A 24,244-nucleotide genomic window follows, 5' to 3' on the forward strand; every position below is an offset into this window, starting at 1 on the left:
ACAGTGTTCTGTGCCGGAGCTCTAAAGGTAAAGACGTCTTTCTTCAAATCCCAACACAGACCAAGACTGCGTTGGATAAGAGGGGCATCGGTGCCAAAATCGAGGTCCTGTAATCCCTTAGCATGGTCTTCAGGACTGAAGGCTTCCAACACTTCTTCACTGTTGGATGCAATTTTGTGCAGCCTAAGGTTGGCTGCTGCTAGCATCTGGCGTGACCTTTTTAATAGGTCTATGGCTTCTAGTGGAGTGGGTACAGATTTTAGGCCATTGTCAACGTAGAAATCCTGTTCTATGAAGCATCTGGTGTCTACACCGTATTTGGCTTCGCCTACATGAGCGGTGTGTTGCAGGCCATAGTTAGCGATTGCAGGGGAAGAATCATTCCCAAAGACGTGCACTCACATTCTGTACTCTGTTATCTGTTGGTTGTGCTGATCATTGCTGAACCACAGGAAGTGCAGGTAATTATGATGATCTTCTCTGACGTAGAATGAGTAAAACATCGGTTGTATATCAGTCATGACTGCTATAGCTTCTTTTCTGAAGCGGATGAGCATACTGAGCAGACTGTTGGTGAGATCAGGCCCTGTAAGAAGGACTTTGTTCAAAGAGAGGCCTTGGAACTGCGCACTGGCATCGAAGACTACTCATATCTGACCTGGCTTTTGTGGATGGTACTGTTCTGTACTACCAGCCCTGCAGAAAAGGCAGGGACAACCCCTTTACAACAAGGCAAGAGGCTAGAACTAAGCCTGCCAAATTTATTGACATAAAGCAGAGCAAACAGAGCCAAACAAAAACATGAACCATGAAACAGGAGCTATTCAAACGGTTGCCTTCAGCAAACCAGCCCTCCCACACATTCCCCTTTTAAACAGTTCAAGGCGTGGCTTCTCTCTGCCTCCTTCCAAGGTGACCCATTGACTTCCTCTGTTTACTCCTGATTGACTGCCTCCTGCGTCAGGCGTCCTTGAACAGGGCCAGCTGTGGGTCATCTTCATCCACACTGTCAGGCTCACACAGCTGGGTCTGCGTAGTGACCAGATGGGAGGGGCCTGGCTGAGGGCTCTGTGAAGCCTCCGGGCTGTTCTCTGCAGGCTCTCCAACACCCCCCTACTCCTCCTCTGAATCGTCCGACCCAACTGGGCTGACCCTGAATCACAACAGGTACACTCCAAAGAATGGTAGATACCAGCATTCTTCATCTTTCCTCAGGGGTGGGGCAAGCTCAGCATGTCCGCTCTGGATCATCTTATCCATGAACTCCACTAGATGAACTTTCATTTCAGGCTTCCTGTTCAGGATTCTCCTCAGACTGTTGAGGCGAGAGAGAGCTTGCTCATGGTTGTTTGGCAGGCACTGTCTGGGTATGCGAAAGGGTAGTGGGGCTACCCAGCTCCCGGTGGCATCCTGTAGAAATTCCCTATTCATGAGCTGCAGAAATTCTTTGTCCTCTATCAACAAGGCCAAGCCATTATCATCTTTGCTGGTTTGGAACACTGTTGCTCCTAAAACGGGTTTCATTGTCGAAAGCGTGAAGTGTTCTTGGCATGGTTTCTAGTGGGATGCTCTCCCATTACCAAGAATGGAAGTCGCTAAGACATTCACCTGGCTTGGAGCTTACAGCTGATTGACACAGACCATTCCTGAGATGACCCATCCAAGTTCTGTCTTGAGGGCAATTGGGGAGCCAATTGGGCCTCTGACCATCCCATGGCAAGCAAAGGCGTCAGGGTTGTCTACTCCCAACATTTTCACGGCTTCTTCTGGGCATCCAGCAGGGTAGACTTTATCTAAGCAGATCTGGTGGCATGAACTAGGGAATGGTGAGTCACCACATACTGACGTGCAATTGACACTCGCGGTTGCCTCTGGGTGTGCTTTGGAGCCATGCTGAGGCTCCTTGGTCAAAGGAGGAGTAGAAGTTGCTTGTTGTAGCTGCTCATAGTCTGGATGCAGGGCTCCTGGGTGCTTGTTACTCTTGCATAGGTGGCATTTCACCTTAGCTGTGCAAGCTTTGGCCATGTGTTCCATAGACTCACAGCACTTGTAGCAGACCTTGTACTCCCTGATCAAAGCTTTTCTTTTGTCCAGGGGCTTTTTTCCAAATTCTCTGCACTCGTTCAGAGAATGTGAGGACTTATGGAATGGACAGATCAGGTCTTTCTTTGTTTGCAGAGGTTTAAATTGAGCTTTCTTTGACAATTGCTCAACTGAATTCTTTGTGGGTGAGGTAGCGACCTATGTTTTATGCACAGATACAAGGGTTTTTCCCTTTGCAGTTTGGAATGGACCCTTGGTTGAGCCAGAGTTCTGATTGGCCTTTTTGGCAGCTGGAAACCATTTTTCTCTGGTGCTGAGGTTTCCAGGGTCATTGCACAGCTTCGTGTGGTGGGCAACAAATTCTTCAAGAAAAGCAAAGTGTGTGTGTGTGTGTGTGTGTGTGTGTGTGTGTCTGCCTCGGTTCTTTGCCTTGTAAGCATCAGATAACTTGATCTATTTTTCACTTAACTACTGTGGTAGTTTTTGAATGATAGGCTTTTGCATCCTGAACTGGTTAAGACAGATAAGTCCCAGCAAGGTGGTATCTTCTTGTGCTGTCTGCAGCTCTGTAAGGAGGTCAGAGAATTTCCACAGCTTGCGAGGTTCACTGATACTGAAGTCAGGGAATTCATAGATACGATCCAAGAACGAGGACTCCATCAATGTAGATGCGCCATACTGCTGATCGAGCCTATCCCAGGCTCGCTCAAGGGCGGTGTCTGGGTTACCTAGTTGGGATGAGTAGATGTCCTTTACTACTTCTGTAGATTCTGGTCCCAGCCATGCTATCATATGTCCGAGCTCTTCGGCTGGCTGCAACCTTTCGTCATGAATGGCATTCATGAAGATATGCTTCCATAATGAATACTCCTTCCCTGGCTTGTCAGAAAATTTCTGCACACCCCTGGATGTCAAATCCAACCTTCTTCTCCAGGATGTTGGAGGATACATTGGTGCTGTACAGGAGTTGTAGTCAGGCTGAGGTGGTACGGTGTTGAAGTCGTTAGGAGCACGATTAGTGGCTTCTCATTGATCCTCATAGGCATTGCTCCCAAGAGCAGGGGCATGTGTCAAAGACGGCTGGTAGTTTTCTGCAGAGTACTTCCTGATGAGGGCATCTTCCCATGACGCAGACATGGGTTGTTCTCCTCGCTGCCAGTCCATTTTCAAATCGCCTTGAACGTCTGGCCGGAATTCCTTTGCCTTTGCATTGAGCTTAGGAATCACGGCTCTTTGTGTGCCCACCTGCTAAGGAGTCTTCGTTGTTGCAGATGGGCTAATCCAATTACCCCGTTCATCTTGGTTTGTTGGGGTGAGTTTTACAGATCTGAAGGGGAGGTCTCATGATTCAGATGGTACGATGTCAGCTTTCTGACTAGTTTGCAAATCTGGTGGTTGAGATTCTCCTCCTTGTTCACTTGGTTTCGGGAGTTTTGTGGTCAACCGCGTCGCTCCTTCCTGCTCATGTCGTAGAGCATTCTGGTCACCCATGTAGGCCTTGACACGGCTGTACGAGCTTCCACTTTCTGGCCTTTCAAAATTGTGCATGAAGGTAGCGCCTTCAACCTCCGCCTGTAAAGCTGCTGCCCTTGCTGCTTTCTCTGCTGCCTCCCATTCACGCTATAGAAACTCAAGGCTAGCCTGAGCTTTGGCCACACGCAGAGCTGCTGCGGCCTGAGTTTTAGCCATTTCTTCCTTTTGCAGTTGCTTTGCTTTTGCCACATGTAGGGCTGCTTCAGCCACCGCAGCAGCTTCGATTCATGCTTGTGCAGCTTGAGCGGCAAGGCTCTCTGACCTTGAGACTCGGGATGAATGGCTATGACAAGAAGATGCTTTAGAAGAATGGAAGGAGCCTGAGACAGAAGATTGCTGTGACAAGCTGGTATACACCTGAGACCGTTGTGACTTGAGACAAAAGGACAAGGGTTTCTTAGAGGAGTGAGAGGAAGCTACATGTGACCACTGGGATGGCGCATGCGAATGATGGGTCACTTCAGACTCATCCTTCTCAATCGGTGTGTCTTTCACCTGAAGATCGGCTTGGAAAAGGTCTTTACTACTTTGTAGGAGCTTCTCACACACTTTGTTTAGCAGCTTGAGGTGTTGTATTTCCTCTTTGAGTGTTGGATCTCCTAGCTGCGACTGGATGTCTATGAGGCAGCATTCCAAACCTGTCCATTGTATGTAAAGCTCCTCCATATCCTCTTCCAATGAGCGAATGTACTCAGGGGAAGGCTCATCTTTGGATGCATCACAGAGTTTCTGCAACCTCTCCCAGGATTTTTCATGACATTGATAGAACCTATCCCAATTCTCAATCAGGCTCGACCACATGGCTTCAGTAGGCTTTCTTTGTTGCCTCAAGTCATAAGGTTTCTGAGATGTTTCTGCCTTTTCTAAAGTTTGGACATCAGGTTCTGCACACAAATCGAGGTTAGTTGGATGGACCAACTTTTCTGGCCCATTAGAGGGCTCTGCTATGACTAGCGAAGACTCAAAAGATTTCCTGGCTATTTTAAAGACTTCAGTAGAATTCATTCTTTGATCACCAGGTGTGCTGTATGTGGTAAAGACTTCAGTAAAATTCACTCTTTGAACACCAGGGTGCGCTGTATGCAGGTAGCATAAATACAAGCCTGTTTGCAAATTAGCCACCAGAGGGTGCTGCACCTAGACTACACTTGGAAAAACTGGCTGCCAGTTCCCTTCTGAAGAAGAATGCGAGGCTGATTGTCCGGTTCTAGAATCTCTAAGGATTTAAGTTTAAGTTTAAGTTTATTATATTTGTATACCGCCCTTCTCCCGAAGGACTCAGGGCGGTGAACAGGGCATATATAAAAATACAAATTACAAAAATTAAAAAGAGAATTAAATACGAGCCCAAACTAAAAACAGTAGAAAAATGTAAAAAATCCCCAATAAAAACCCCAACGCATCCCCCATCAGGCCAGGCCGGCTTGTTCAAATAGGTAGGTCTTCAAGTCGCATCGGAAGGAGCAAAGGTCAGGTGCCATCCGGAGCTCAACCGGCAGCTGATTTCATAAAGCCGGGGCGCCCACAGAGAAGGCCCTCCCCCTGGGGGCTACCAGCCGACATTCTCTGACCGGTGGCAACCTGAGGAGGCCCTCTCTGTGGGAATGCACAGGGCGGAGGGAAGTTGACGCCAGCAGCAGGTGGTCCCCGAGGTACTCCGGACCCATGCCATTTGAACTCCCGAGGTTGAAATCCCAATTTGGACTGTAGGTGCCTTGCAGCTTTAAAGGAAATTTGGCTTAGCTAGTTCTCTTTAATCAAGAGTCAAAGGAACAGCTGGAGATCTGGCTTCAGTTAAACATAGGCTAGAATCATTTATCTCCCCTGTGAGCATTCCAACATGAGGAGACTTCTTGTACATGCAGAGTGAGCTGGTGTTCTGAACCAGCCCTCTTCTCGCAACCCCTATTCAAAAAGAAGAGTCTGGAGAGCGTCCAAGGCTAAAAGGCTTCTGCCAAGATTTAATTACGCAGTTAACAAAAACACTAGAGCTTGTCTTCTCAAGCGGAAAAGTTGCTTTCAGCAACCAGCCCCTCCCCAAACACTCCTTTTATAGAGAGCTCAGGGCGTGGTCTCCCTGTGCCTCCTCCCGAGGAGTCCCATAGCCTTTCTTTGTTTGTTCCTGCTCGACTGCCTCCTGCGTCGGGCGTCCTTGAACAGGGCCAGCTGTGGGTCATCATCCTCCGCACTCTCGGGCTCACACAGCTGAGAAGAGGTCCCCGGCTGAGGACTCTGCAAAGCCTCCAAATCATCATCAGCCGGTTCGTTTCCCTCCTCCCCCACATCTGAGTCATCCGATACATCGGAGCCGGCTGTCGGACCCACAGGCTGGCCCTGAGTCACAACACTATCCCGCACCGCAGGGCCCTTCCCCCGGGTCTGCCGATCCGGATGCGGTCGGGATGGGAACTGTTCGTGAAAAGCAGTCACCAACGCAGGGGCATGAACGGCGGTCGCGTCTTCCCATGTGAAGTCCTCCGGCCCGTACCCTTTCCACTCGATCAGGTACTGGAAGCGACCTTTCAGCCAGCGGGAATCCCTGATGCTGGCGACCTCGTACTCGGGGGTGCTGTCGCCATCACGAGGTCCTGATGGGGGAGGTTCCGCTTGGCGAAGTGGATAAGCCGGTTGTTCGGGGACCAACAAGGACCGATGGAAGACGGGGTGCACGCGCAGGGAACGTGGCAGAGTTAAACGATAGGCGACCGGGTTGATGACGGCCTCGACTGGGAACGGTCCAAGGTAACGGTGGTCCAGCTTCCTCGCCGGCCGAGTGGATGGTAGGTTCCTGGTGGACAGCCAGACCCGATCCCCCACCGATAATGGAGGCGTATCCCTTCTCGACCGATCGGCGAACCTCTTGTAGTCGGCCTTGGCCTTCTCCAGCTGCCGTCGCACCAACCGATGGATCGCCTGTAACTCCGCCATGAATTCGTTCGCTGCCGGCTCCGGTGAGTCCACGGGAGAAAGGGGGAAAAACCGGGGGTGATAACCCACGTTGGCCAAGAACGGTGTCATCTGCGTGGAGGTGTGCTGCGAGTTGTTAAAGGCAAACTCGGCTATGGCCAAATAGTCCACCCAATTGTCCTGCTGCAGGTTAACATAGCAGCGCAGATACTGCTCTAAGATGCCGATGACCTTCTCGGTACCCCCGTCGGTCTGAGGATGATGCGCGGACGAGAGGCAAACCTTAATGTCCAACGCCCGCATCAACTCCTGCCAGAAGCGGGCTGTAAACTGGGCCCCCCTATCGGAGACGACTCTATCGGGAAGGCCGTGCAGCCGGAACACCTGTTGGATGAACATGCGACTAGTGGCGCGAGCTGACGGTAAGCCGCGACAGGGGATGAAGTGCGCCATCTTGGTCAACATGTCCACCACCACAAACACTGTCGTGAAGCCGGAGGATGGGGGTAGATCCGTCAGAAAGTCCATGGACACAGCCCCCCAGGGTCTCTTGGGCGTTGGCAAAGGCTGCAGTAAACCAGGCGGGGCCCCTGTCGCTGACTTGGCCTGCCTGCATGGGACGCAGGAGGTGACATAAGACTGGACATCGTGTCGGACTCGGGGCCACCAGAATGTACGGGAGACCAGGTTCAGAGTCTTGAACAGGCCAAAATGCCCCGCAGCCGGGTTATCATGACATTGGCTGAGGACGAGTCCCCTGAGTGGCCCTCCTGGAACATAGAGCCGGTCACGATAATACAGGAGTCCATCCGTGACCGACCAAGGCGAATCTGGCCCCACCTCTTCCTTCCGCTGAGCCACCCACGCCTCCTGCTGCTGCGCCTCCCGGATCCGAGCCCGTATATCCACCGGCTCCCGCACCGCAGCAAAAGACTCGACGGGGATCACGGTCCTGGGCGGAAGCTTGTCTTCCACTCGGGTGTACTCGGGCTTCCTGGACAGAGCATCCGCTCTCTGGTTGTGCCCGCTTGGTATGTACCGCACCCGGAAGTCAAACCTCGCAAAGAAGAGGGACCACCGGATCTGGCGTTGGTTCAAATTCCGAGCGGTCTGCAGGCTTTCCAGATTCTTGTGGTCCGTCCGGACCTCGATTTGATGCCGCGCCCCCTCCAGATGATGCCTCAAAGCCTCGAACGCCGCCTTGATGGCCAGCAGCTCCTTCTCCCAGATGGTATAGTTGCGCTCCGAGGGATTCAATTTCCGTGAGTGATACGCGCAAGGGAAAAGGGTACCGTTGGGCGTCGCTGCCTGGAGTAACACGGCCCCAATGGCAATGTCGGAGGCGTCCGCCTCCACGACAAACGGCCGTTGCGGGTCAGGATGCTTCAAGATGGGCTCCTTCATGAAGGCGTCCTTCAAAGCTTGGAACGCCTGTTGTTCGGGGGCGTTCCACTGGAACCGAGTCTTCTTCTGCAGGAGCCGGGTGAGGGGGGCTGTCAAGGCAGCAAAGCCAGGGATGAATGTCCGATAGTAGTTGGCAAATCCAAGAAGTCGCTGAATATCCTTCACGCGACGCGGGGGTTGCCAACTCTGCAACGACTCAACTTTACTCGGTTCCATGGCGATGCCCTCAGGAGAAATGCGGTGACCCAAGAAATCAATGGTCACCTGGTAGAACTGGCACTTCTCCAACTTGGCAAACAGCCGATGTTTCCGGAGGCGCTGCAGGACCTGACGGAGATGCTGATGATGCGCTTCACGCGACGGGGAGTAAATCAGGATGTCGTCCAGGTAAATCACAACAAACTGGTCCAACAGATCCCGAAAGATGTCATTCATAAAATGCTGAAACACAGCGGGGGCGTTGGTCAGGCCAAACGGCATCACCGTGTACTCGAAATGTCCATAGCGAGTACCAAACGCCGTCTTCCACTCATCACCCGGCCGAACCCTGACGAGGTTGTAAGCTCCACGCAGGTCCAGTTTCGTGAAGATCTTAGCCTCCCGGAGTCGGTCCAAGAGCTCGGGGATGAGGGGCAGCGGGTAGCGGTTACGCACCGTGATAGCGTTGAGTTTCCGGTAGTCACAGCAAAGCCGTAACTCGCCCGACTTCTTTTTGACGAAGAGCACGGGCGCAGACACTGGCGAGGACGAGGGCCGGATGAATCCACGAGCCAAGTTCTTTGTCAGGAAGTCCCGCAATGCAGCCAACTCGGGCTCCGACATGGAGTACAAACGCCCCACTGGGAGAGGCGCATCAGGGACTAGGTCAATGGAGCAGTCGTAGGGCCTGTGCGGGGGTAATTGGTCCGCCTCTGACTCGCTGAACACGTCAGCAAAGTCGGACAGTTCGGGAGGCAAGGAAACCCCTGAGGAACCCTCCACCTGGCCGGCACAGATATGGCGGGTGTGGTCCACGCACTGCAAACTTGGGAAGGTGACCAAGTTCTGAGACCAATAGATCTGTGGATCATGCGCCCGGAGCCACGCCAGTCCCAAGACCACGGAGAAGTGCAGATCCGAAGTGACGTAAAACTGGATGGCCTCCACATGGGTACTGATGGCCATACACACGGGTTGCGTGGCGGCCGTGATAGGCCCGGACAGGAGCACTCGACCATCGATGGTCTCCACAAGCATGGGCGGATCCACTGGACACTGGGGAACAGCCCATTTGGCCACAAAGGCCGAATCCATAAAGTTAGTGGTAGCCCCAGAGTCAATTAAGGCATGGACCGGAATCCCCTCTGGCTTGCCAGGAAGGATCAGTCGTGCCTCCAAAATCAAATGCCGTGGAGGTTCACAGGCACCGTCGGAACGGCGTCGCTCGGCGTGATCGTTGTGGGTCGCCCGATCTTTCACACCGTCTAGATCGGGCTCGGGCCGTTTCCCGATAGCAAAGCAGGGGACTTTCTCGGGGCAGGCTTGGTCACTGACGCCCACTGACGCTTCTTCGGGCAAGAAGCAGCCAAATGTCCAGGGTCCCCACAGTAAAAACACAACCCCTCCGATCGTCGTCTGTCCATTTCCGTCACCGATAGACGGGACCTGGCGGCACCCAGCTCCATTGGCTCCTCCCTCTGGACTGGGGGCTCACGCACAACAGGGGCGGCAGGGGTCTGTGGGGTGGCACGGCGACTCTTACGCTGCTGCAGCCGGGCATCGATCCGCAGACAAAGATGGATCAGCCCATTCAGGTCTGAGGGAATGTCCACGCGGGCCAGCTCATCCAACATCTCCTCTGACAAGCCATCCTGAAAGGCATCCACGAGCGCAGCCTCATTCCAGGCGGAATCCTGGCTAAGCAGCCGGAAATCGCTGATATAGGCCTGTAGAGGGCGCTGACCCTGCCTCAAAGCTTTCAGGCGTCGGGTGGCAGTCTGCGCCTTAATCGGGTCCTCGTACATGAGGCGCATATGGTCACAAAACCCCCCAAAGTTATCCAACAAAGGGCTAGGCTGTGCCAACAGAGGCGTGCCCCAACGAGCTGCATCTCCCGACAGAAGGCTCAACACGAATCCCACCTTATCTCGGTCAGTGGGGAAATCAGCTGCTCTCACGCTGATATAAAGCTGGCATTGTCCCAGGAAGGCAGGAAACAGTTCTGGTTTACCAGCAAATTTATCCGGCATAGCTATCTGACATTTCCTCCTGGGTGGGGGGGCAGCATGTACCTGAGCCTGCAGTTGTGCCACCTGAGTGGCCAGCAAGGTGAGTTGCTGGTTGAGCTGGGCATTCTCGGCAAGAAGCTGCTCCATCGTAGTAATAAGGGGTGGGTGGCTGAAAGCAAACTGTTCTGAACCAGCCCTCTTCTCGCAACCCCTATTCAAAAAGAAGAGTCTGGAGAGCGTCCAAGGCTAAAAGGCTTCTGCCAAGATTTAATTACGCAGTTAACAAAAACACTAGAGCTTGTCTTCTCAAGCGGAAAAGTTGCTTTCAGCAACCAGCCCCTCCCCAAACACTCCTTTTATAGAGAGCTCAGGGCGTGGTCTCCCTGTGCCTCCTCCCGAGGAGTCCCATAGCCTTTCTTTGTTTGTTCCTGCTCGACTGCCTCCTGCGTCGGGCGTCCTTGAACAGGGCCAGCTGTGGGTCATCATCCTCCGCACTCTCGGGCTCACACAGCTGAGAAGAGGTCCCCGGCTGAGGACTCTGCAAAGCCTCCAAATCATCATCAGCCGGTTCGTTTCCCTCCTCCCCCACATCTGAGTCATCCGATACATCGGAGCCGGCTGTCGGACCCACAGGCTGGCCCTGAGTCACAACAGCTGGCTAGCTGGCTTTGTCATGCAAATTCTGAGTTTCAGACCAATCTCTTAGTCAAATGCAAATAGAATTCTTTTTTCCTTTGGGTGAAGATAAGGATTTAAACAAATATCTCTGTTTTCACTACGCTCTTTTTACTTTGGGTGAAGATTCTACCTCTTTTTACTGTTCTGTTTCAAGCAAAGAGGAACTGGTATTGTTGCTTGAAGCTGGCAGATAAACTCCACGGAAAGTGTACTGATCTGGAATGGTCCTCCGATTAAGAGTGCGATAGTCTATACACATTTTCAAGGATCCGTTCTTCTTCCGAACCACCTCTATGGGGGAAGCATAAGGGCTTCGAGATTCTCTGATGACCCCAGTCCTCTTCAACTCCACTAAATGCTCAAGGGGATCCACCAGGATCTCTCCCGAAAAGGCTTATTTTCCTGCAAAGAGAATACATGTTGAGTGCTCCTAGCACAACCCACATCAAACTCATCTTTTGAGAACAGATGTTGCCACCTCCAAAGCTGGTCTCTAGCCCTCTCTTGCCACTCTTGGGAAAGCTGCATGTTATTAGAATAGAACTGATTTACTAAAACCTCACCCTCAGTCTTTTCCCTAGTATCAGGATGCACAATTGGGGTGGCTGGAGTCACCTGCCCCAACAACATCCAATCTCTTAGTCTCACAGGGAGGTTTGTTATATTCTGGACTCCAACTGAAATCCGTCCTCTGGCCTTCCATAGAGCCTTTGTAGAGACCACCTCTGGAATTACTTCCACTCCAGTATTCTGCCTTCTAGGATCGGATTCAAGGATGAGTAAGGGCCCGGCTGTTCCCAGTCTAATCTAACTGAGGCCTGCAAACATGCCACCTCCCCTAGTTGTAATATCCTCTTCATTCGATCTAATTTCCACAATTGCACCACCCCCTCTGCCGGGGCCTGTTGCTCCTGCACCAAGTGTTGATATACTGTCTGCAGTGCGGGGTGCACATCCACTATGGCCGAGTCATTCCCTATTGGGACAATTGGGGTGAGCAAATGCCTACTAAATTGGTATTTGTTCCCACAATCAACGAGCCCTGACTAGCGAGTACACACAATGGCCAAGGTGTCAAAATTCTCTATATACCCAGCAATAGAGGGCCCAAATGTTAACTGGATGGGCAGGTACCCATCATATGGGAACTTCTCGGTTCCAATACCCCAAATCTTCAAATCGCCTAACTCCTGTATGGGTATATGCATCAGGTGCCTACCATAAAAATCCCAATATAATAATGTCACTTGTGCACCTGAATCCAAGAGGGCCCTCATATAAATACCCTCCACTTGTACTGACACCATCGGGGAGGGGCCCACCAGCTGTTTAGGAATTTTGGTAGTGAGAGGCACAGCATCTGGTTCAACAGTCCATACTTGAGCCCCCAAAGACTGTTGCTGGGGCCCTGTCACTCTGACCTCAGAGGGTTCTATGATATGGGGGTCCCTTGCTAAGGACGATGCTCCCATCACCCCTATCACCAATGGGGACTTTAGGGAAAGCCTACTCCCAAGAGTTGGCACCCAAACCTGCCCTCAGTCACCCCTTTGATTGGAACTAGCTGATATTACAGGGCACCCAGTTGGCTCCCTCACTGGGGTCCTCGATAGTTTCCTGACTGAGCTGATTTCCCTGATCTTCTATACGGTTTTGTACAAGTACGCCTATAATGTACTACACCCCCACAGTTGTAACAAATCACCGACCTTGCCGAATTATCGGCCGAGGTAGAAGGGCCCATCCCCCCACTGGCTGGCCCGGCCCGACCTCCATTCGGAGGCGAACAACCTTTTGCTGTCTACTAGGCCATCATCCTAGTTACGTTCGATATCTGAGCTTGCATAGTTGTCAGCCGATCATCATCCTCTCCACCCTTCCTCACTCTCATGCCTGGGGGCCATTCCGATGATAAATCAGCTGTGACCTCTTTGGCCTCCTCTACCACCTGTGTCGCCCTAACTCTCCTTATGAGCTCATGATACCCCCAGATGCTCCCTTTGGTTTCGGTCTTTATTTGATTCCAGACTGGATCCAAGGCTAAAGCACCCCAGGAAAGTTGCTCCATCTGGACTTGCTCCACTTCAGTTGGATCCAGCCCCCCCCCGCCTTTCTACAACCTGATATAATAATTTGTTCAATTGTCTTATATACTCAGACAGCCTTTCATCTCTCTTTTGATACATATGCTCAAAGCGAAACAGTAAGGTGGAAACTGTTTCAGCAGACCCAAATTCGACATGCAATAGGGAGAGGTCGCACACAGTAAAATGCCCTCAGCTCAACGTTAGACTTCTGATAGCTTCTGCAGCAGGGCCCTTTTTGCTTTCTCTGACTCTCTGCTTTTTTTGCGTATCTGGTATATCCCACTCTTCGACTGCTTGTACTACCTGCTCCATCCAGGTTTCATATTCTTCCTCCCCCTCTGGTACTGGTTGCATCCCCGAGAAAATACATAGTTTCTTATACCCAGCCCCCACGCAATAACTGCCAGTCAAGTTTTGTATGGAGGTCAGACTTCCCCTACCCTGTACAAACTCTGCCTCTGGTGCCCCTACAGTAAACGAAGCACATGTCTCCCTTTTCTGGCCCAATGGTTTAGCCAAGAACGTGGCCCAAACAGCAGGGAATATCACCCCTGCCCTAATATCTTCAGTCCATTAAAGGCTCTCAACCTGAAAGCACTCCAGAACACTTTTCTTCCACTCCAACAGAACATAGAAGTGGGCAGTGTCCCGGTCCACCCTTATGTCCACCACGTAAACCCTCTGGTCCGGGACAATAGTCCTCAATGTCTGTAGAATTCGCTCTTCTGGCCAAACATCACCAGGGACATCAATTACTACACTTGGCTTTACCTCACTATTCTGGTCCTCACACCACTTAGTAACAGTGGTGGGGTCCATTTTGCTAACCTGGCTCATATCCCTACGTGATACCACCTTCCCCCTCCTCCAAAGGGGAAGGCTGGACAGGACATCCCAGACGAGCCCCCACGTGTAGTGCCACCCCCGTAGGGACTGCTTAAGTCCGGGCCCCCACGACCTCCCCTCCAAGTGGCCACCAGCCCAAAGAGGTCTCTCACGTTGGCGCCTCTGCCTAACAGGACACGTAACAAAGTGGTATTCAGTCACGATCGGCAGCCATGCACATGGGGTGGTGATGGTCGCTCTCTCTCGATGGTGACTCACTTGGGATGATGGTGGTTGATCTCAGGCAATAAGAACTTACAGGGAAGATGGTAGTCAATTTCTAATGAGAACTGTTAAGGAATTTGTTTGTGCAGAGGTCTCCTTGTGCTACCAAAGAGTTGCACAGACAAGGAATGGTACTGAAAGTAGTAAAAGTCACACACAGGAGTACACTGAGTTATAAAAACAAAAAGTATTTTACTTTTAAGGTGGTGTAAAAACAAAAATGCACAGTCAAAAATAAACAGTCCAGGTCATAAACAATAGCAACAGTCCAAAGAGTAATCCAAAACTACAAAGTCTTCTTACCAGTCCAGAGGTCAATACACAGTTCAGGTTACAACAGTAGTAAACTAACAGCAGAGCAAAAACAGTAACAGTAGAGATCAGTGAATTCAGAGAGAGAAAGAAGCTACGTTCCTAGCTTCCTCTTATGGCCATGAGAACACTTACACACCCATTGGCCAATTAACTACTTAAAGACATAGCATTATGGTTAATATATTTTCAACCCAACATTGTAGGCTAACACCATATGCCTAACAAGAACAACTTGCCCAGAACGATGTTAATCAGGTTCTAGTGATGGCAACTTACCTAGAACAATGGCGGTCAGTCTCTGGTGACAGCAACTTGCCTAAAGCAATGGTAGCCAGTCTCTGGTGGCAACAACTTGCCCAGAATGATGGCAGTTAGTCTCTGGTGACAGCAACTTGCCTAAAACAATGGTAGCCAGTCTCTGGTGGCAAGAACTTGCCCAGAACGATGGCGGTTAGTCTCTGGTGACAGCAACTTGCCTAGAACAATGGCAACCAATCTCTGGCACTGGCAGAGGCCTCCCTTGTCCATTCTCCTTGCCCCTCTCTGACCTCACTCCATGTAATTCCTTTTTATCTCCCCCAGCTGATCCTATAAAGAAAAAAAACCCTTACTGCCCACTAAAAGACAAATGTCAAACTCTTCCCTAACTCTCCCTCTGCCTAACATACTCCAAGGAGGGAAAGGAATTAAAACTCCCCAAACTACCCTCTCTCCCTCTCTTGGTCTGGCCTGCCCACAACAAAAGAGAAAGAAACAATAAAACTTCACCTTTCCCCACCCCTCACTCTCTCTCTCTGTCTGGCCTGCTTCAAGCAAACAGCTCCAACCAGCCACTCTCACCCTCTCTCTCTCTCTGCCTGGCCTGCTTCAGGCAAACAGCTCCAGCAACTACTCTCACCCTCTATCACTCCCTGCCTGGCCTGCTTCAAGCAAACAGCTCCAGCAACTACTCTCACCCTCTATCACTCCCTGCCTGGCCTGCTTCAAGCAAACAGCTCCAGCAACTACTCTCACTCTATTCCTTCCCCTTTCATCTGGCTTGCCTGTAACGAAGCAAAAAAAAGCAAACATGAAAACCCCAGCTTCTTACTCTCTCTTCGATCAGCTGGCTCAGAATGGCAAGCTCCACCAAGCCTTCTCTCTTCTTCCTTCTATCAGCTTCCTCCTCCTTTTTTTCCCTCCTCTGAGCCATGCCCCACCACCAGACCCATGGCAGCTGCCGGAGCTCCTCATTTTCCTGCCTAATCGGCAGGGCTCTTGCAAAGCCTGTCAGCTAGCCCCATTCTCAACCCAACTCCACTACATTATCTAAGTTAAATCTTTCTTTTAATTGTAATTACCTGAACCAATGACAGATGTGGCCTTCTAATTCCAATTGTTCTTTCACATTCAAACTAGGTTCACCTTGAGTAAAACATATTATTTTGCCATAGCTCCACCAGTTTGGTCTTATTATCATTGCTTTTCTTAAAAAAAAGCTTTTGGGGGGGACAACCAAAGAGGTATCTTAGGTAAGAGCCTTGTTTTACATGTGTTCCAAATTCTTAGGATGGGACACATAACAAAATGTTTTTTAAAGTCTGCATCCACCTTAGTTTTGTCATACCACAACTAGGCATGTCACCCATTTCTCAATTCATGACTGGCCTTCAGTCAATTTCTAACAAACATGACTATGTATGATCCAGAAAAGAAGTTATGAGTATCTGCATTGAATTTTGTTAAGGCATTCTCTTGGATAACAAAAATACCTATTGAACTTTTCCATTAGTTCTCACTTTGGTGCAATAATTTATTTATTTATTTTTATTTTAATTCCATTTATATCCCGCCCTTCTCCGAAGACTCAGGGTGGCTTACAAGCTTAGCAGTAGCCTTCATTCTATGTATATGCCTGCTTATTAGGGCTTTCACACACACCCCAAGCGGCATTATTACAAAGTCAGCTTAATTGCCCCCAACAATCTGGGTCCTCATTTTACCTACCTCGGAAGGATGGAAGGCTGAGTCAACCTTGAGCCTGGTGGGATGCGAACCTGCACTAATTGCAGGCAGCTGGTGTTACTTAAGGAGGCATTAGCCCACTGCTCCACCAAGGCTCTTTATATATATATATATATATATATAGAGAGAGAGAGAGCTTTCACAAGTCCTGTCTGCATACACCCCAATCCCCTGCCCCTTTTATTATATAGATCACGTTCATGTGCCAGTAGCAGCACTCAGTACGAGATGCTTAAAGCTTTTGTGCACTGGTTTTTGTGCATTGGCAATTTATCCCAGCTGGTGCAATATGCTGAACTATATCCAAAGCATTGGTTGTTTTAGCATAAATAGTCCTATCAGTTGCAAAATGTGCAATGATGCCATTAGAGATGCTATAACTATGGACAGATGCAGGACCTTTATCAATCTTCACACTGATAAGAGCAGGACACCCCCTCCTCACCCCAAAGAGAAAATACCTTGGCAAATACAGGAAGAACCCAATACAAACTAGTCTAACTCAGCAGCAGCCTGAGGCTAAATAAATAAACACTTAACACACACTGGCTACAAGGAATGCAGAACTGGCTAACAGCAATTTTGATTGATAGAATTAGAATAGAAACACCAAAAGGTACACAACAATAAAATAATTAACACTGGATCCCTCCTGGAGCAAATGTTAACACCTTTTAGACAGAATTGAGAAATTAACCCAATAATAGACACTGACCAACAAATCAGAAAAGACAAATTTAAACTCACCAATCAGAAATGACAATTTTGGAAACCATGAAAAGGTATAAGAACTCATGTTTGAGGACCATTCTGTCTAGCTAGCCAGAGATTCATGCTGAGTTGTCACTCAACTTTAACCTCCGTGATTAAACCTCTCTTTCCAGTAGCTGGCTTCATGTTCTATTTGTTCTCCTCTGTGCTGCTTGTGAGAATCCCGGCTGGAAGAGCCCGAATGGGAGAATTGCTCCCAACAACACACTTCTACATTTAGCCAAGGCAATGTTTGTGTGAAAGTTAGAATTGTAACAGAAAAAAAATAAAAGAGGCCCAATTTGTGTCTATTGTGTATATTTAGAGGAGACATGTCAAACACAAGGCCCACGGGCCGGATCCGGCCTGAGGAGGGCCCAGATTTGGCCCCTGGGGGCTGTCCCAGAAATTGCAAGGGACCAGCCCCAGCTGCCCTAGCCCTGGCCCACCGCAACCCAACTGGGCGCCCTGGCGCACGTACAGGAAATGGCGAGCGGTCAGGGGCTGATGGTGTGCAGCAGCAGCTACAGCTCATTTGCCTCAGCCCAACCCTCCCCTCCCAGATTAACCTCGTCACTTCCAGCCATGCCCCACTTTGCCGGGCTTCTCCTTATGTGGCTCTGTTTTACCAGGCCAGCCTCCCCATGCCTGGCCCCATTTTGCAGGGTTTTCTTCCTCCGGCTCTGCATATTTTAAAATCTTCTTGCCTCTCTGCACTCCTTCTCCTTTCCTTCTCTCTCTCTCTCGGTCTGCATCTTTCCATTCTCTGTCTTCCTCCTTCCATCATTTGCTCTGGTCAAATATAAAGTTGGTGATTCAGCGCAGTTCAATGATCTCCTTTGATGACCAGTTGGACATGAAAGGAATAAAAGTATTATTCAGAAATTTCTAATGAGTCTAAAGGTTGAAGCAGAAGTCAACTGAAGATCAGAAATAATATTTTATCTAAGTATTGACAGGTACAAATGTGAAAAGCAGAAGTTACAAATTGTAAGAGGAAATATCAAAACAACTATAGAAGATGGACTGTGGTAACAGAAAATTAGATGGTGAAAGATAGGATATGGACAAAGGGGCTTCCTGGAACATGGGAAGGACAGTGGTTTTAGGCGGTCCGGAAAGTTTATCGGATGATTAGGGAAGGGGCGTTGAGTGCTATAGGGGAGTGGGAATCTGCGTCGGGGGTAGGATATAAAAATGTGTCAAACAGCTCTGTAAGGTGTGGCTGAACTCCTGTGTGTGTTTCAGTCCACCAAGCCTTTGCAAATGCTTCTTTTCAAATAAAACTTTGTTGCTGGAATTCCAAGTGAGTTTGTTTTGTTTTGGATCTTGAGCCATGTTCCAAACAACTTGGGGGTTCATCCTGGGATATCCAAACGGTCCCTGGATCACTGGGAGTGGCCACCCCTAAGGGGACAGGCGCCACATCTATTTTGACGGTTTCCTGAAAGGTGACCACCCCCGGCCCAGTACCCATGAAGAACTGGACACTAAATAGTGGATTCCAGGAACAAAGGAAGTCAGGTCAAATCCTTTTGGATGCCACAAGGGTCCTGGAAGACTGGCAAGACATACATACAGTAGGTGTGAATGTCCCAAGGATCTGAAGGACTGGCAAGGCAAGGAGGTGGGTCAAGTACCAACTGCTGGGAAACTCTGTGCACGGACCCAGGTAAGAAAATCAGGGCATTACCTGGGTGGCTGGGTGGGTAGGCTGGTGTGAATCTGAGACCTGTGAGAGTGTGACTGAGACGCCCCGAGACCCATAAGGGCTGGCAAGGTGAAGTGAGTGCGGACTCTTGAGTACCTGATTTCCATACCTCCACGAGGAGATTGGTGAAGCATAAGGTGGTCTCATTAGGTTGATAAGGATAAGAGAACCAGACGGTAACCACTGATGGGTAATAGATTTTCCAAGAAGCCACAAAAGGATCAAAGGGAAAGAATCCCTTCTCACAGTCCCCTGGGAAAGATCCTGGCTGGATGGAATCATCCTCCTTATAAAGGTAAAGGTAAATGTTCCCCTGCACATGCGTGCTAGTCGTTTCCAACACTAGGGGCCAGTGCTCATCTCCGTTTCAAAGCCGAAGAGCCAGCGCTTGTCTGAGGATGTCTCCATGGTCATGTGGCCGGCATGACTAGACGCCAAAGGCGCACGGAATGCTGTTACCTTTCCACCGTAGTGGTCCCTATTTTTCTACTTGCATTTTTATGTGCTTTCGAACTGCTAGGTTGGCAGAAGCTGGGACGAGTAACAGGCGCTCACTCTGTTATGCGGCACTCTGGATTCGACCCGCCAAACTGCCGACCTTCTGATCGACAAGCTCAGCATCCTAACCCACTGAGCCACCATGTCCCTTACATACTCCTTATAGTAAATGGTAAAAGATTTAGATAAAGACCTGATGATTCAATACTTTTATTTTATTTGGGGACAAAAACAAATAGATGACGGAACTCAGTGGCCATAGTTAGGTAGTTTTAATTACTTCATTTGAGGGCAAGGTTGGCAGAATAAACTATATACTTGAGGTAAAAGTAAAAATATTATGATAAAGTATTGCTGTTTTAAATGTTAGCAGGATGGGATGGATTCATCTGGAAAATACACCTGGTTTAAGAGTAAAGGTACCATGACTCAATATTGTTATTCTGAGTGGCCAAGAAATCCTATTAAAAGCACTAGTGCATTTTGCTCAAATTATGGAAGTTTTAAAAATTGGCCATGTCAAGCACTAAACATATAAGTTAATAAAAGAAGTTTATATGCCTGTTGTATCCCAGGCAATATATAGTCCATTTTTTAGAGGAGTGTGGAGGTAGTGTATGTGTGTCTGTGTTGTGTCTAATAATAATAATTAATAAAAAGGCCTTATTTACAAACAAAGAGATTAAAAAAAAAACCAAAGGAGCTCATTGGCTTCTGAACAGCTCCTTGTAATTATAATAATAGTTATTGATTTGTCAGAAGAAAGTATGAAACAAAATATCTGTATGTGAAATTGTTTGTGCAAGCATTTTGAATGGAAGTGAATATGTGGATATGCTAATCCTCTGTCTGTGTATGTGTGAGAGAGAGTTTCTCCCCCATCACAGACTGTGAAAGAAACAGTAAACTGCAGAATTTCTTTTGTTTGTTTATTGTTGCTGTAAAAGTGAAATGAAAAAGCAATATAAGCGTTTGCATGTGAAGAGTCTTATGGAAGATGTGTGAGAGAATTCATGGAAATGCATGTGAAGAAGAGAAAACTATTTTGTTAGTGGTGAGATTTTTGTGTAATTCTTCTTTTTCTGTCTCCTCCCCCCTTGCTGGTTGTGTTGTTTTAAGAGCAAGAGAGAGAGAAAGGAAAAGCGGGGTCTGATCTTTTTAACTATTTTTTTTTCTGCTTAGAATTCTGGTTTGAGGAAGCTGGGGTGGATGTGAAATTTAATGTTTTAGCCTACTTAATGGAAATTTGTTTCCATCTGAATGGAATCTGATTAAATTGGAATTTGACTAAATTTATATTAAAAGCAAAGAGTTGATACTAGTTTGATACAAAACTATTTCAGTAACTCAGAGTATCTTATTAAGCTTGTTTATTTATTTATTTATTTGTGTGTAGTTGCTTGTTGTTGTTTTATTTTTATTTTTTTAATGTTTTTATGTCTGTGTGCAGGACATACTGATAGAAAATAATACCTAAGAGAATTGAAGGAATTGTAATTCAACCCTTGTGTTGTGTAGTGGGTTCTGGAGAGCAGGAAGGACGCCAAGACGATGAGTACAATATAACAGCTCTTTATTTGGTGGAAGTGACTGTACTTGGGGAATAGGGGCTACCTGCACTCTGTTTGAACCTCTGTTTCCCGCCGAAATGCTTCCTGCCAAAACAGTTACAGTTCAACGCCTCCTGGTGGTGACTCTTATACACAGCTTTAGGTGTTGCAATAAAGCTTAATACATAACACTCCTTCCCCCTTAAGGATGGAACTATATACACAAACAATGAACGTACATTCATGACAACCAACTTCCCAATGGACCCAGCCAATCGGCTTCCCTTATTTGTGCACATAGTCCGTGAGGTATGCGGGTGGCCTATGGGACCGAGAGGAACATCTTAGGGTTTCTTCCCCCTTGTGGGCTGGCGCCTTACTCAGCGTATCCTGGACGTCCAAGTTCTCCTGAACTGGAGAGTCAGCAGGTAAGCTCTGGCTGGCCGTTTCTGGTGGACCCACCCCATAGTCAGACCCTGTGGCAGGGTTAGTCCCCCGGTCCTGGGGGGGGATTGCTGTCCAGGTTGATTGGGGTTCTCCTGGTCCTCCTCGGCCTCGGACGCGGTTGTTTGTTGGTGGTGCTGGTGGGGGGAATGTGAGCTAGCTTGTGTGCCAGCTTGGAAACTCCATGAGGAGTAATTTTCCCCGTGGTCGCTTGTTGACCGTTCTGGAACTCTTTTCCTTACTTGGTCTATGTGCCGTCTGACCTGATGACCCCCCCTCCACCCCTACTATGTAAGATAAGGGCCCAGTTTTGTCAACCACCACCCCCAAAATCCACAAGTATCCCGGACCGTAGTTCCTGGCCCAAACCAAGTCACCTGGGTGTAGTTCTCTTGGAGTTTTGGGTTGCACGGCCTCAGAAGCCACTCTGTCAGGGTGAAGCCTGTCCAGTTTGGTGATGAGGCGTCTGCCCCAACAGAGCTCCGCAGGACTCTTCCCCGTGGCTGTACATGGTGTGGTGTGCTGTGATAATAGGAATTCCGCCAACCTGTGGTGCCAATCACCGACGATAATGCGCCTGAGTGCGTCTTTGGTTGTTCTCACCATCCTTTCTGCTTGTCCATTAGTCAACAGGTGGAAGGGTGCAGATGTGACGTGTCTAATCAAGTTTGCTCTCATGAAGGCCTGAAATTCCACAGCGGTAAATTGAGCCCCATTATCTGATACCACAACGTCAGGCAGACCACGTGTGGCAAAAAGTCTCCTGAGCACTTGGATTGTTCTGGCCGTGGTCATATTTGGGACTGGCACTACCTCCAGCCATTTTGAGTGGCTGTCTACCACTATAAGGAAAAGCTGTCCTTGAAATGGACCAGCGTACTCTATATGGACCCTGGACCAGGGTGTATGTGTTGCCTCCCATTTGTGGACAGGCGCTTGGGGCATCTCAGGTCTGGACCTTTGGCAAGTGTAGCATCCCTGTACCTGCTCTTCCACTGCCTTATCCAACTCTGGCCACCAAAGGTAGCTCCTTGCTAACGCCTTCATGCGAACTATGCCAGGGTACCCTTCATGTAGAGACTGCAGCACCCTATCTCTTAGTGTTGATGGTATAATAACCCTACTACCCCACAACAGGCATCCTTTGTGTGTGGACAATTCATGCCTCCTTACAAAATAGGCTTGGAATTCTGGGCCTGGACTTTTATCCTGCCACCCTGTGAATACCCAAGACTGAACTCTGCTCAGGATTTTGTCTGAGGCTGTCTCCGCTGCAACATCCTTTGCATGGAGAGGGCATTCCGGTAGCTCTAGGATTACCAGTATCTGTGCAGCTGGCGCCGGATCTGGTTCTATGTTTGCTAGGGGTAGCCTACTTAACCCATCTGCATGGCCCATTTCTTTCCCTGGCTTATGGATCAGTTTAATTTTATAAGCTGATAGGAATATGGACCATCTGAGCATCCTAGGGGAGAGTATTTGAGGGGTTTGTTTGTCTGTGGTGAATAAGCCTAATAGAGGCTTATGGTCTGTAAACACTGTGAACTCCCTACCATACAGATAGTCATGGAATTTTTTGACCCCTGCCACTATTGCCAGGGCTTCCTTGTCTATCTGTGCATAGTTCCTTTCTGCCCTTTACAAGGTTCTGGAGTACTAAGCTATGGGAACCTGTGTACCATTTCCCTCCAGATGGCTTAGCACTGCTCCCACTCCATATGGTGAAGCATCACAAGCGATGCATATAGGCTTGGTTTCTATGAAATGGGTGACTGTGGACTTGTTGGACAGTAGAGCCTTTAGGTCCTGGAAGCTTTTGTCATGGACCTTGGTCCATTTCCATGCAGCTTTTTTATCTAGGAGTCTGTGCAGGGGTTCAGCTATGGCTGCTTTGTGGGGTAGGAAGGAGTGGTAAAAGTTTAATAATCCCAGAAAGGCTTGCAGTTCTGCCTCATTCTTGGGAGTGGGGGCCATCTTAATGGCCTTCACTTTGGATTCTGTGGGATGAATCCCACTGGCATCAACCCTGAACCCCAAAAATTCTGTGGATGTGACCCCTATGCTGCATTTGTCCCTTTTTAGTTTGAGACCTGCAGAGCGAAGCCTCTGTAAAACTGCCCTAAGTCTGTCTGGTAACGCTTCCCCTGTTTCTCCAGCAATGAGGACATCATCAAAATAAGGGCATACACCTTGGATGCCCTTAAGTGTTCGCTCCATTACCTCCTGAAAAATCCCAGGTGCTACACTTACTCCAAACTGCAGGCGGTTAACTCTGAAGGCTCCCTTGTGAGTTACAATTGTTTGTGCTGCTGCAGTCTCCATGGTAACTGGCAGCTGCTGGTACGCCTGAGGTCTAGTTTAGCAAAGATGGTGCCGCCTTGGAGGGAAGCGAGAACGTGGCTGACTGTGGGGACCGGGTAAGCGTGCTGGTTTAGGGCCTTATTTAAAGTGCATTTATAATCAGCACAGATACGGATCTCCCCGTTAGCTTTGAGGGGGGGTGACTATCAGGGTCTCCCACTCTCCCCCGTCTGTCGGCTGCAGGACCCCCTGTTCTACTAGTTTGTCTAGCTCTTTCTCAATTTTGTGCTTGAGTGCGAAGGGGACTCTCCTGGGTTTGATTCTAATTGGTAAAACACTGGGATTTAATTTGAATGAAATGGGTGGCCCTGTGTACCTTCCCAGTTTACTATCGAATACGTCTACAAACTCTTTGCAGACAGATTCGATGTTGTTTCCCTGCAATCTGTGGATGTTGGAAATTACGATGCCTAATGCCTCAAACCAGTCCAACCCGACTAAACTGGTCCTATGGCCTTCGACTACGATAACATCCAAGTGCCCCTGAAACCTCTTAAACCACACGGAAAGGGTGGCCTCCCCCTTAACTTTTACTGGGGCATTTTGGAAATCAGTTAACAAGATGCTGGAGGGCCTCAATTTAACCCACCACTTGCTCCGGCTGCAAACAAGTTTAAATGTCTCTTCGGAAATAATCAAGAC

Source organism: Vipera ursinii (genome assembly GCF_947247035.1).
Source record: "Vipera ursinii genome assembly, chromosome: W".
Taxonomy (NCBI): domain Eukaryota; kingdom Metazoa; phylum Chordata; class Lepidosauria; order Squamata; family Viperidae; genus Vipera; species Vipera ursinii.